A 9,872-nucleotide genomic window follows, 5' to 3' on the forward strand; every position below is an offset into this window, starting at 1 on the left:
AAAAGCATTATATTTTTCAGAATAAGTTACCCATGTTAATTAATATTGCTCTCCTTCCTGTCTGTAGTCTCCATCAAACATCATAGTTTTCAGGATAAGTTATCCATGTTAATATTGTCCACTTTTCTGTCTACCCTCCATCCGTAGACACTGAGTTTTGAAGAATTTTGAAAGTGATCAGTTTACAGTCTGACAACACTGCATTTAAATATGCTAGACCTGTGAGTGGCCCCTTCAGTAAGTGTTTAGTTTACTGAAGTATTGTACATAGACGAAGTGAAAGACAGACGAGACTTAGGGCCAAGAAGCCTGTGATGATGAGAGATCTTGAGAAAGAGACTCTCCAAAGAGAGAATTTGTGAAATAAAGTCAAAGGGAAAGAGCATGCCAACACATATTATTCACTGATTGGCTGAAATATAATCTATGGTATTTTAGGACCTTGGAGAAAAAATACAAGGAAGCATAAGAATCGTGAGGTCTTAGCTCATACTTTTTTAACAGTGAAAGGAAATATAAGGAGATATTGTATAAACAGAAGTTTTGCTGCAAAGAGTAATCAATAGGACATTGGTTTGTTTGATTCAGGTCTGTATCATGTTTCAGTAAGTAAACAAAAGGCACCTATAATATATACAAGTATAGAAATACTTACAAGGAAAGGCACGCACTGAAAGATATCGAGATATACTAATATCAGATTGAAAAGAGTGCCTCTCCATTCATAACACGGGGTCTGCAAGGTTCACTTCTGATAGACAACACAGAAAGATTCTGAACATGATGCCCAACCCGCCTTGTAAGGCTAGAACCCTGCAAGCAAATTGCATCGTGTAAACAATTTAATAATTTCTATTTATGTATCTGTGTGTAACTTTTACTAAACTGTTAGTTATTATTTTGGCTAAGCAATTATCAGTACTTTTGATTAGTCCTCTGGTGGGATACCTCAAGGTTGATAGAATGTAGCGTTTGTCACTTTCCCCATTCCACCAGAATGTGGAAACCCATTTTCAGGTTGGTCTTATTTTACCAAAGCATAATTTGTATGCGATTAAGACTTATGGAATCCAATGTGTTTTACTTCAAACTAAATGACACGCTTTAGGGACCTGTAGTCAAGGTCAGAGAACAGAAACAGAAAATCAGCAGCGTGGAAAGCAGATCCTGGTGTTTCTCCAGCCTGCAGTTATCAGCTGGCAGGAACACAATGCAGAGAAAAGCTTTCGCTTGTCATTCCAGAATTTCTTTATCCAACAAGAATTTGTTGTCCTTTGAACAACGCAGAAGAATATTTACGATATAGACATTTACTTGAAGCTCCTCACATATCAAGGGATCTTTTCTCAGTGGGGAAACATAAAGGGTAATAGTTGCCAAGAGCAACCTGACTCAGATATGAAGGAAAAGACCATCAGGCAGCATTTCATACTTTCTTCTCCAGATCCAACCCCTCTTGGGCCAGGAGGGATGCAATGACCCTGGCTTAGGGAAGTTATTTCATTTCACCTTTAAACAGTTCTTTACCTATTTAGAGATGAAGGCCTAAGGTTTCCAGAATGACTTCCAGGTTCTCTAATGAATAAGGTTGTTCTCACAAGATGGGGTAAGGATTTTACCCTCAAAAGTTAAGACATAGTGACAGGAGGAAAGGAACACAGGGAGAAGAGAACCAAAGCCCACAAGTATGCTCCTCAGCGGTTACTGTGACCAGTTGATGAAGGTTTGGGCCTCTAAGATGAGACAACTTTACACCTAAAAGACCTTAAAGGCTCCACCAGGAAACTCCCACAGCAGATAAATACTTTCAGCAAAGCAGCAGGACACTGCAACAAACAAGAATCAATACCTATCCAATATATAAATGGCACACACACTGAGAAAGAAATCAGGGAGAGAGTACTTTTCTCAATAGAATCAAAAAAGTAAAATACCTTAGAATGTTTCTAATCAAGCAATTAGAAGACATATATAATAAAACATTAAGACAATGACAAAATTGAGAAATCTAACAGAAGATGAACAGTGGATCAGTAGAATTAATATTGTGACAATGATCATTCTACCATAAGCAATCTACAGATTCAATAAAATCTTCATAAAAAATTTTCACAATTCCTCACAGAAAGTGAAAAAAATCTTAAATTTAATATGGGAAGACACACATACAAAAATAGCTAAAACAATCTTGAATGATAAAAGAACTAGTTGGGCTATCACTGTCAGATTTCAAGTTATATTACAGAGTTATAAAAATAAAAACAGTATTGCATTGGCATATAAACAGACATAATGACCAAAGGAATAGGATGACCTGAACATAATTCCACATAACTAGAGGCATTTGCTGTTTTACAAAGGGGCCAAAAATTTGAAGTGAAAAAAGAAAGAGTCTTCAACAAATCATACTGCTGAAATTGGATACCCTCATAAAAAAGAATACAAATAAATTCATATGTATCATCCTGCTCAAAATTCAACACCAAGTAGATCAAGGACTAAACACAAGACCACATACCATAAATCTTATAGAAGAGAACACATGAATTCATTGACAAATTTGTCCGTCATTCCAAGTTTAGAGAGAAGCCTGAGAAGAAATTGGAACAAGAAATGCAATTATGAGGGTGATGAACACACTTCTAAACAAAAAAAACATTCTAGCCCTCTTTCTTGAGTCCTTGGTGCTAGTTCTACCAAGATAACAAAGTAAGACAAAAACAAACAATAGTTTGGGTCGCTCTCAATCCAATTTAATTTTTGTACCCATCTTAATATGTGAAAAGGAATATGGTATAATAAATGTGGAAATTATTGGCTAGTGCAAATCGTCAAAGGAACATAAAAAATACTGCAGAGTATTGCTTACATTGTGTCTAATTCTTGCTTTGGACAAAGGTGTTGAGTGCCCTTAACTTGAGAGCTTTCACAGGTATAGACTCTATAAATATAGAAGGTCAATAAGTAATAATTCTAAGTTTTGTTTAAAGGACACACAAAGAATCTTTCATAAGCTTACAGAAATCGGAGAAATATACTTCCAGAAATGTAGGCTTCCAAAGCTCTTTTTTAGAAAATCAATAGCAATATCAAGCAGAGACATGCTGATGTTTCTAAGGCATTTATGGAGCCTCACATCTTTCAATAGGAGGGCTTTGATTTTAAGCCCCTGTCGCAATGATGCAATGTATTGATTTTTTTTCCTTCCCATTGTTCACTAGGTCGGTTTATTTTTATAAGAACACCACTACAACGAGTCCATTAACACAGGAAAAGGTATCTCTAGAAATTATCACCCAGAAAAACTTCTATAAAAAAATAAAAGAATATAATCAGTGTTATATCCATTCCATATATTTCTGGACCCAGAAAGTATTATGCACTCTGAAAATCATTACTAAGAATCCACTGGCAAGCAAGGGAACTTAAATAGTAAACACAACTGTAACAGGAAGGGAACCCCCACATTTAAGGGAGTTTCTTACTCCATGTTTTACTCTTTTCTCCACTAGTGATCATAATATGATTTTAATTTGAAAGAAAATAATTTGATTTTTAATTGAAAATTTAAGTGGTGGATAGCTCTGAAACCTTTATGTAAAGAAGAGCTACAATCGTCTGGCCTTAACAGCATTTATGAAAACAAAAACCTGTGCTGTGGGTTGGGGAGGGAGTGAGGATGATATGAGTGCATGTGCTTCTGTGGACACTCTGGTGTCGTTCATCAGGACTTGACCAGATGCACTGCCATTGCCTCTTCCACATCCTTCTGCTCTTCTCTCCTTCTTCTCCTTGGATAGGGACAGGGTCTCTCACTAGTCTAGAACTAGCCAAGCAGGCTAGACTATCTGGCTGGAAGACTCAAGGACCCCGCAGTCTCTACCTGCCAACACTAGGATTCTAAGGGAATACCTTATGCCCTTACCACCCCCTTTTATTTAAAACATGGTTCTGGGATCAGATTCACACCCACCTGCTTGGGAGGCAAACATTTAACTGAATGAACCATCAGGACCCATTAATTCTTACAGCTCAGTTTCCAAGACCAGTGTCGTCCCACCCCACCTTCACATACCTGCTCTAGCTCCTCCTTCTCTTGAGGAACCTATAAACTATGATGCTTTATGCTAAATGTCCACATCGAGACCAGAGCCATCTCACTTGTTAGGTGACAATCTGTTCTTCCTCTAAGATCTTCAACCTCAACCTCATGCTAACATGCAAAATCACCACACAGAGCCAAGCTCTGAGAGTTTCAATTTTAATTAAGGTTTCAATTTCAAATAGAAGATATAATTCTTCCTATTGAGTTATATTAATTTCTGCTTGTGAATGAGTAAACTCATCCATTTTGAACATCTGAATATTACATGTGATGATCTGACAGATACAGTGTCTGAATATATATAGTTTCTGAAAATGTTTTCATTTCAGGATACAAATTTTTAATATTTTCATTGGTACTTAAATGAACTTAATGAGACTTAAGGTATAGATTTAAACTTTCTATTTTAAGTAGTACTACATAAAAATGATAGAATACTATAAAGAGTTAAAAAAATTATAAATAAAATATCTCAACTGGAAATGAAAATACTAAATGACTTATTATGTATTGTTCACATTTGTTTATATGATATGAAGTTGGAAATTTATCTGTGTTAATTGTGGTTATTTTGCAAATATCATCTATCTCCAGCTACTATGTTCTTGAATTTTCACCTTAAAATAATACTGTAAGATATTTGGTTTGCATAAAATTTACCCAAATTCTTTGAATATCTCTGTGGTAGTTTGAAAGAAAATGGACCCCAAAAGATGCGGCACTATTTGGAGGGTGTCACTGTGGAAGCAGGCTTTGACTTAATTTCCTGTTGCCTGCAAGACATAGTGCTCTCAGCTCCAGTAAGCCCCATGTCTTCCTGCATACTGCAAAGCTCACTGTCATGATGATAATGGACTGAATCTCTGAAGCTGTAGGGAAATCAGTAAGCATCTCTCTCACATCAATAGCCTCTCACTTCCATAGCTTCAGCATCAACTCCTGGCTCCAGGATCTGCTCTATTTGCATTTCTGTCCTGACTTCCTTCAGTGATGAACAGCATCACTGCAGTATAAGCCAAATAAACCCTTTCCTCCCTCAATGTGGCGTTTAGTCATGGTGTTTTGTTGCAGCAATAGAAATCCTAAGACAATCTCAATGCTACTAGGATCAAATATATAGTCTTATATGTTGGAATGCTGATGGGTATAGACTCCACTCCATCCACAGTCAAAGGTTTCAGGGATTTGGGTACCATTCGCCAGTGGTGTGCCATTGGTACAACACCACACAAAAACAAGTAACTGCTCTGGGGTAACAAAAATATAAAAGACATGAAAGTATGAGGGGATTGTGGAGAAGGGGCTTGGTGGGGGATGGAATGGGTAGATAAGAGAGGACAGTGCGTGGATTCTCATCAGTCATGTGTGTGAGTATAAGTGTGTTTGTATGTGTATGTGTGAATGAGTTCATGCATGTGTGTGTTTTATGTGTGCTTGTGCATACATGTGTGTACAGGACCTGTGTATGTGTTTGCAAGCGTTTCTCCACAAAAGAATAAATTAATAAGGACTAGAGGCTATGTCAGAACAAGTCACAGATCACAGCTTTAGAAACAAAGGAAAAAATAGTGTTTCATAAATTCTACTACTTTTCCATTGACTACTTCTCTATTCCTTAAATCCGCAGAACAAACCTTTTCTACCCAGGAAGTTTCTCTACCATGAGAGACTGGACGTGCTACTAGGACTGACATCTTTGAAATACTACAAGGTCATAATTACTAACACAATCTAATACAACAAAGAAACTGTCATAATTGAAACGGAAAGAAAAAATATTCCATGATAAAATCAATCTAAAGAAATGTATGATCACAACCCATTTCTACAAAGAATACTGGAAGAAATACTTAGGTCTGAAGAGAAAGAAAACCATACTCAAACGAAAACAGGAAGAAAAATAAATGATGCTATGACACTTGTTAAACAAAAAAAAGTATCAAGAAATTCCTAAACATTAAAAATTCAGTGAAAAGGAAGCACCTTTAATCCCTGAACTCAGGAGGTAGAGGCATGTGGATATTTGAGTCTAAGGCCAACTAGGGATATAGAGTGAGTTTCAGGACAGCCAGGGCTACACAGAGAAACCATGTCTCGAAAGAAAGAAAGAAAGAAAGAAAGAAAGAAAGAAAGAAAGAAAGAAAGAAAGAAAGAGAGAGAGAGAGAGAGAGAGAGAGAGAGAGAGAGAGAGANGGGAGGGAGGGAGGGAGGGAGGGAGGGAGGGAGGAAGGAAGGAAGGAAGGAAGGAAGGAAGGAAGGAAGGAAGGAAGGAAAATCAACAAAATGATAGGGGAGAAAAACAGAGCATCGTAGTCAGATTACAGAAGGTAATCTCCAAGAAGCACACCTGCTCATCAAAGGCAAACACTATCCAAGCATGAGAAGGGGAAAAAAAGAACTCCAAGCATATTGAACCAGGAAACAAAGAGACATGGCTATTCTAGTATCTGACTAAAATAGACTTCAAATTATATGTTATCAGAAGCGATTAGAAGGGTTGCTTTGTACCGATCAATTGAACAGTCTATCAAGAAGAATTATAATTATTCATATATACACCCTGTGTACAGATAGCTTTGACACGCGCCAATGGATGGTCCCGCAACCCATTGAGCATGATGGGTTACCAAAAACAGAGAGATAGAGAGAAAGAGGAGGGTGAATTTGAGAAGAGATGAGGAGTAAGAGTGGATGCAGCGGGAGTTAGGAGAAGGTCTCTGGGTGAATGAGAGCAAAATACATTGGCTGCATATATAAAATTCTCAAAAAATAATAAAATTATGTCATGGCATTACAATTGTATTTTAATAAATAAAGCTTGCCTGAAGATCTGGGAGTAAAACAGCCCCACTGGTCAGCCTTACAGACCAGGTAATGGTGCCACACATCTTTAATCCCAGTAGCCACACTAGTTGCCATAGAAACCAGGTGGTGCATTCCTTTAATCCCAGTGGCACATACCTTTAACCCCCAAAGCAGACAGGATTATAAATGGGAATAAACAGCCTCAGACACAGTCTCATTCTGAGATTCCTGGAGGCAGGAGCATCTTTTTTGGACTGAAGTCGTGGTAAGAAGCAGTGTGACTGATTGCTTCGCTTTCTGGTCTTCAGCTTGAACCCCAATACCTGTCTCTGAGTTTTTTTTTAATCAAGCTTAAAAATTATGTTAAAGCATAACAGAGTAAATTAATAAAATACATGTGTTGAAGACTTATGTGAACAGACAGAGAACACTCTAAGATGAGCATCCTATGTTTCCTCTGATGAATTTGTTCCATGTATTACATGGTTTTCTCATGATAATGACACAGAATAGCTACTGGTTACCCATACATAGACTGTAAAGCAAGAAACGGCAGATTTTACTTCCAAATAAGTACAAAATGTAGAATTCATTGAGAATTTCAAAAAGAAAGCAAATATTATGTGACTTTTGATAAAGATCTGGTCAGGAAGAGAAACGAAGTGTGCCTGTGCCAGGATGGCCAACATTACAGAAACAAAATCAGAGTGCTTTACCTGTGCTGGACTCTACTCTGAATAGCATTATGGAAATCTGAATAAACTTTAGTTTTGTACAAGCCCTGTAATCTGAATCATCCAGATGGCAAAGGACAAGTGATGCTTCCAGATACGAAGAGAACCATGGTGTTAGAAGAGATCTTCAAAAGTACCAACTCTGAGTGTTTTTTGTGTAATAGAGTTTCTGTGTTAGCTACTGTTGCTGAGATAAAACCCAATGACGAAGGTATCTTACAGAAGCAAGAAGTTATTTAGGCTTATGGTTCTAGAGGGAGAATCCATAATACTAGAAACAACATGGAAGAAGACATGGCAGCTGAAGCTGGAAGTTGAGAACTCACATCTTCAACTTGAAGCAGGAAGTAAAGTCAGAAACTAGCTCTAGTCTTTAAGCTCTCAAAGCCCAGTCCCAGGGACACACTTCCTCCAGCAAGGTCACAAATCCAAAGCCTCCCCATAAAAGGGGTCACCAGTTGGGAATCAAGGATTCAAATGCCAGAGAGTGTGGGGGCATCTATTCTTCTAACAATTCCAGTTTCCCAGCATATCTTTTAAATGTCATCACTGCAACAAATTCAAACCAAACCTGGTAGCTAAGCGTTCAGCTGCCATCACAACATGACAGCTAATTTTTCAAAATCAATAATTCACATGTTTAAATTAGTTTGAATTTCAGGCAGAGGATTCTTATGGAGTTATCTCTTTACAGGAAAAAAATCTATCAGCGTTATTAAAGTAAACTGTATTGGGAAATTAGCTTGTGCTAGCCAATGCCATATCATAATAAAATTGAAGATGCTATGGTATTTTCCACAGTAATCCTTGAGTATGCTAGTTATATGATTTGGTACTTTTATAGAAACATTAGGCAATTAATTTTGATGTTGCAGTTGACAACTATTTTCAAATGTGTTACTTTATTTTAAAGTTGAAAGATTTCCACAGACAAATACACATTTACAGTGTTATTGCTTTGTTTAATCATATGAGTTTTAATTCTGTATTGTTGGCAGCTAATAGAATTCAATTACATCAAAAGCTTTTTGTTTTTGTTGTCAACTCAGAATATGTTCACAGTAAACTATACACTATATATTACACACACACACACACACACACACACACACACACACACACACACACTATCTACCATACCAAGCCTTGTAACTAGGACAAACATGGGAAATGATGGACAGAACCAGTTTAGTGATTTCCTTTCTTTTTGAAGGAGTCACACTTGTGGGCATTCATGCACACATGCACATACTGTCTTCTAATGGCACCACCTAGAACACTGCTCCAACTCCTTCCAATTGGGGTTCATTTCCACTATCACTGTGTAGTCCTGCCCTATTTGTATTGCCACAGAGCTGTTACTGGAGCTCAAACTGAAATAAAATATCACTAATCTATGCAAACTCAGATCCCATCCCAGAGACTTGAAGGCCTGCTCAGACGAACCTTTTTTCCAAAGCAACAAATCCTTAGACCCAAATTCTGAAGACATGGTAGCTTTAAAATATCTATGCTGGTTTAGCTTAGCAACTCATACAATGAAATGTGTCTTTGTATTTAGCTTTTTCACAGTTGATGAACTTAAAGAAAACACATAAAGTACATAATCCAGACTCTCTGTGCATATTCCATTCTTACGTGGCTTATTTGTCTTACTCTATTTTTCTACAAGATTAATATTTATTTCGTTTATTTTTATTCATTTAATCCGTGACTGTCTGTACTCTTTTATATTACATTTACTGGCACTTTAATCTTTTTCTTGTCTCTCCCAAGCCTACGTACATTTTTTAAATACACTATGTCTCATTTGGAGGTCTTTTATGTCTGAATCTGTCCTATTATATATTTGAAATCCTTTTCTATCCAGGAATGCTTCGTAAAACACTAAACAACATTACTAGAACTAAGGCTACTTTGCCTTTTGGCCCTGCCCAGTCCAACATGTTGGAGATCCTGGAGGTCCATTCATTGTTTCTGAGAGCCTTTCTCCCCGCTCTAGATCCGGAACTGGGTGGCAGCAGAGCTTGAAGCAAGTTGTAGCACTCTGTTCACAAACCCTATTTAAATGCTCCATAGCCAGGCCTTCCAAAATAGCCAGAGTTCATGCTAACAGCACGACCCAGGAAGCCACCATTTCAAAACCACATGATTTTGTGTGTGTGTGTATGTGTGTGTGTGTTTGCTACCACTGAATTAAGAAGAGCTCTTTTAAAGGAGCTGCATCA

Source organism: Alexandromys fortis, unplaced genomic scaffold (genome assembly GCF_014885135.2).
Source record: "Alexandromys fortis isolate MF-2015 unplaced genomic scaffold, M_Fortis_MF-2015_v1.1 scaffold_9, whole genome shotgun sequence".
Taxonomy (NCBI): domain Eukaryota; kingdom Metazoa; phylum Chordata; class Mammalia; order Rodentia; family Cricetidae; genus Alexandromys; species Alexandromys fortis.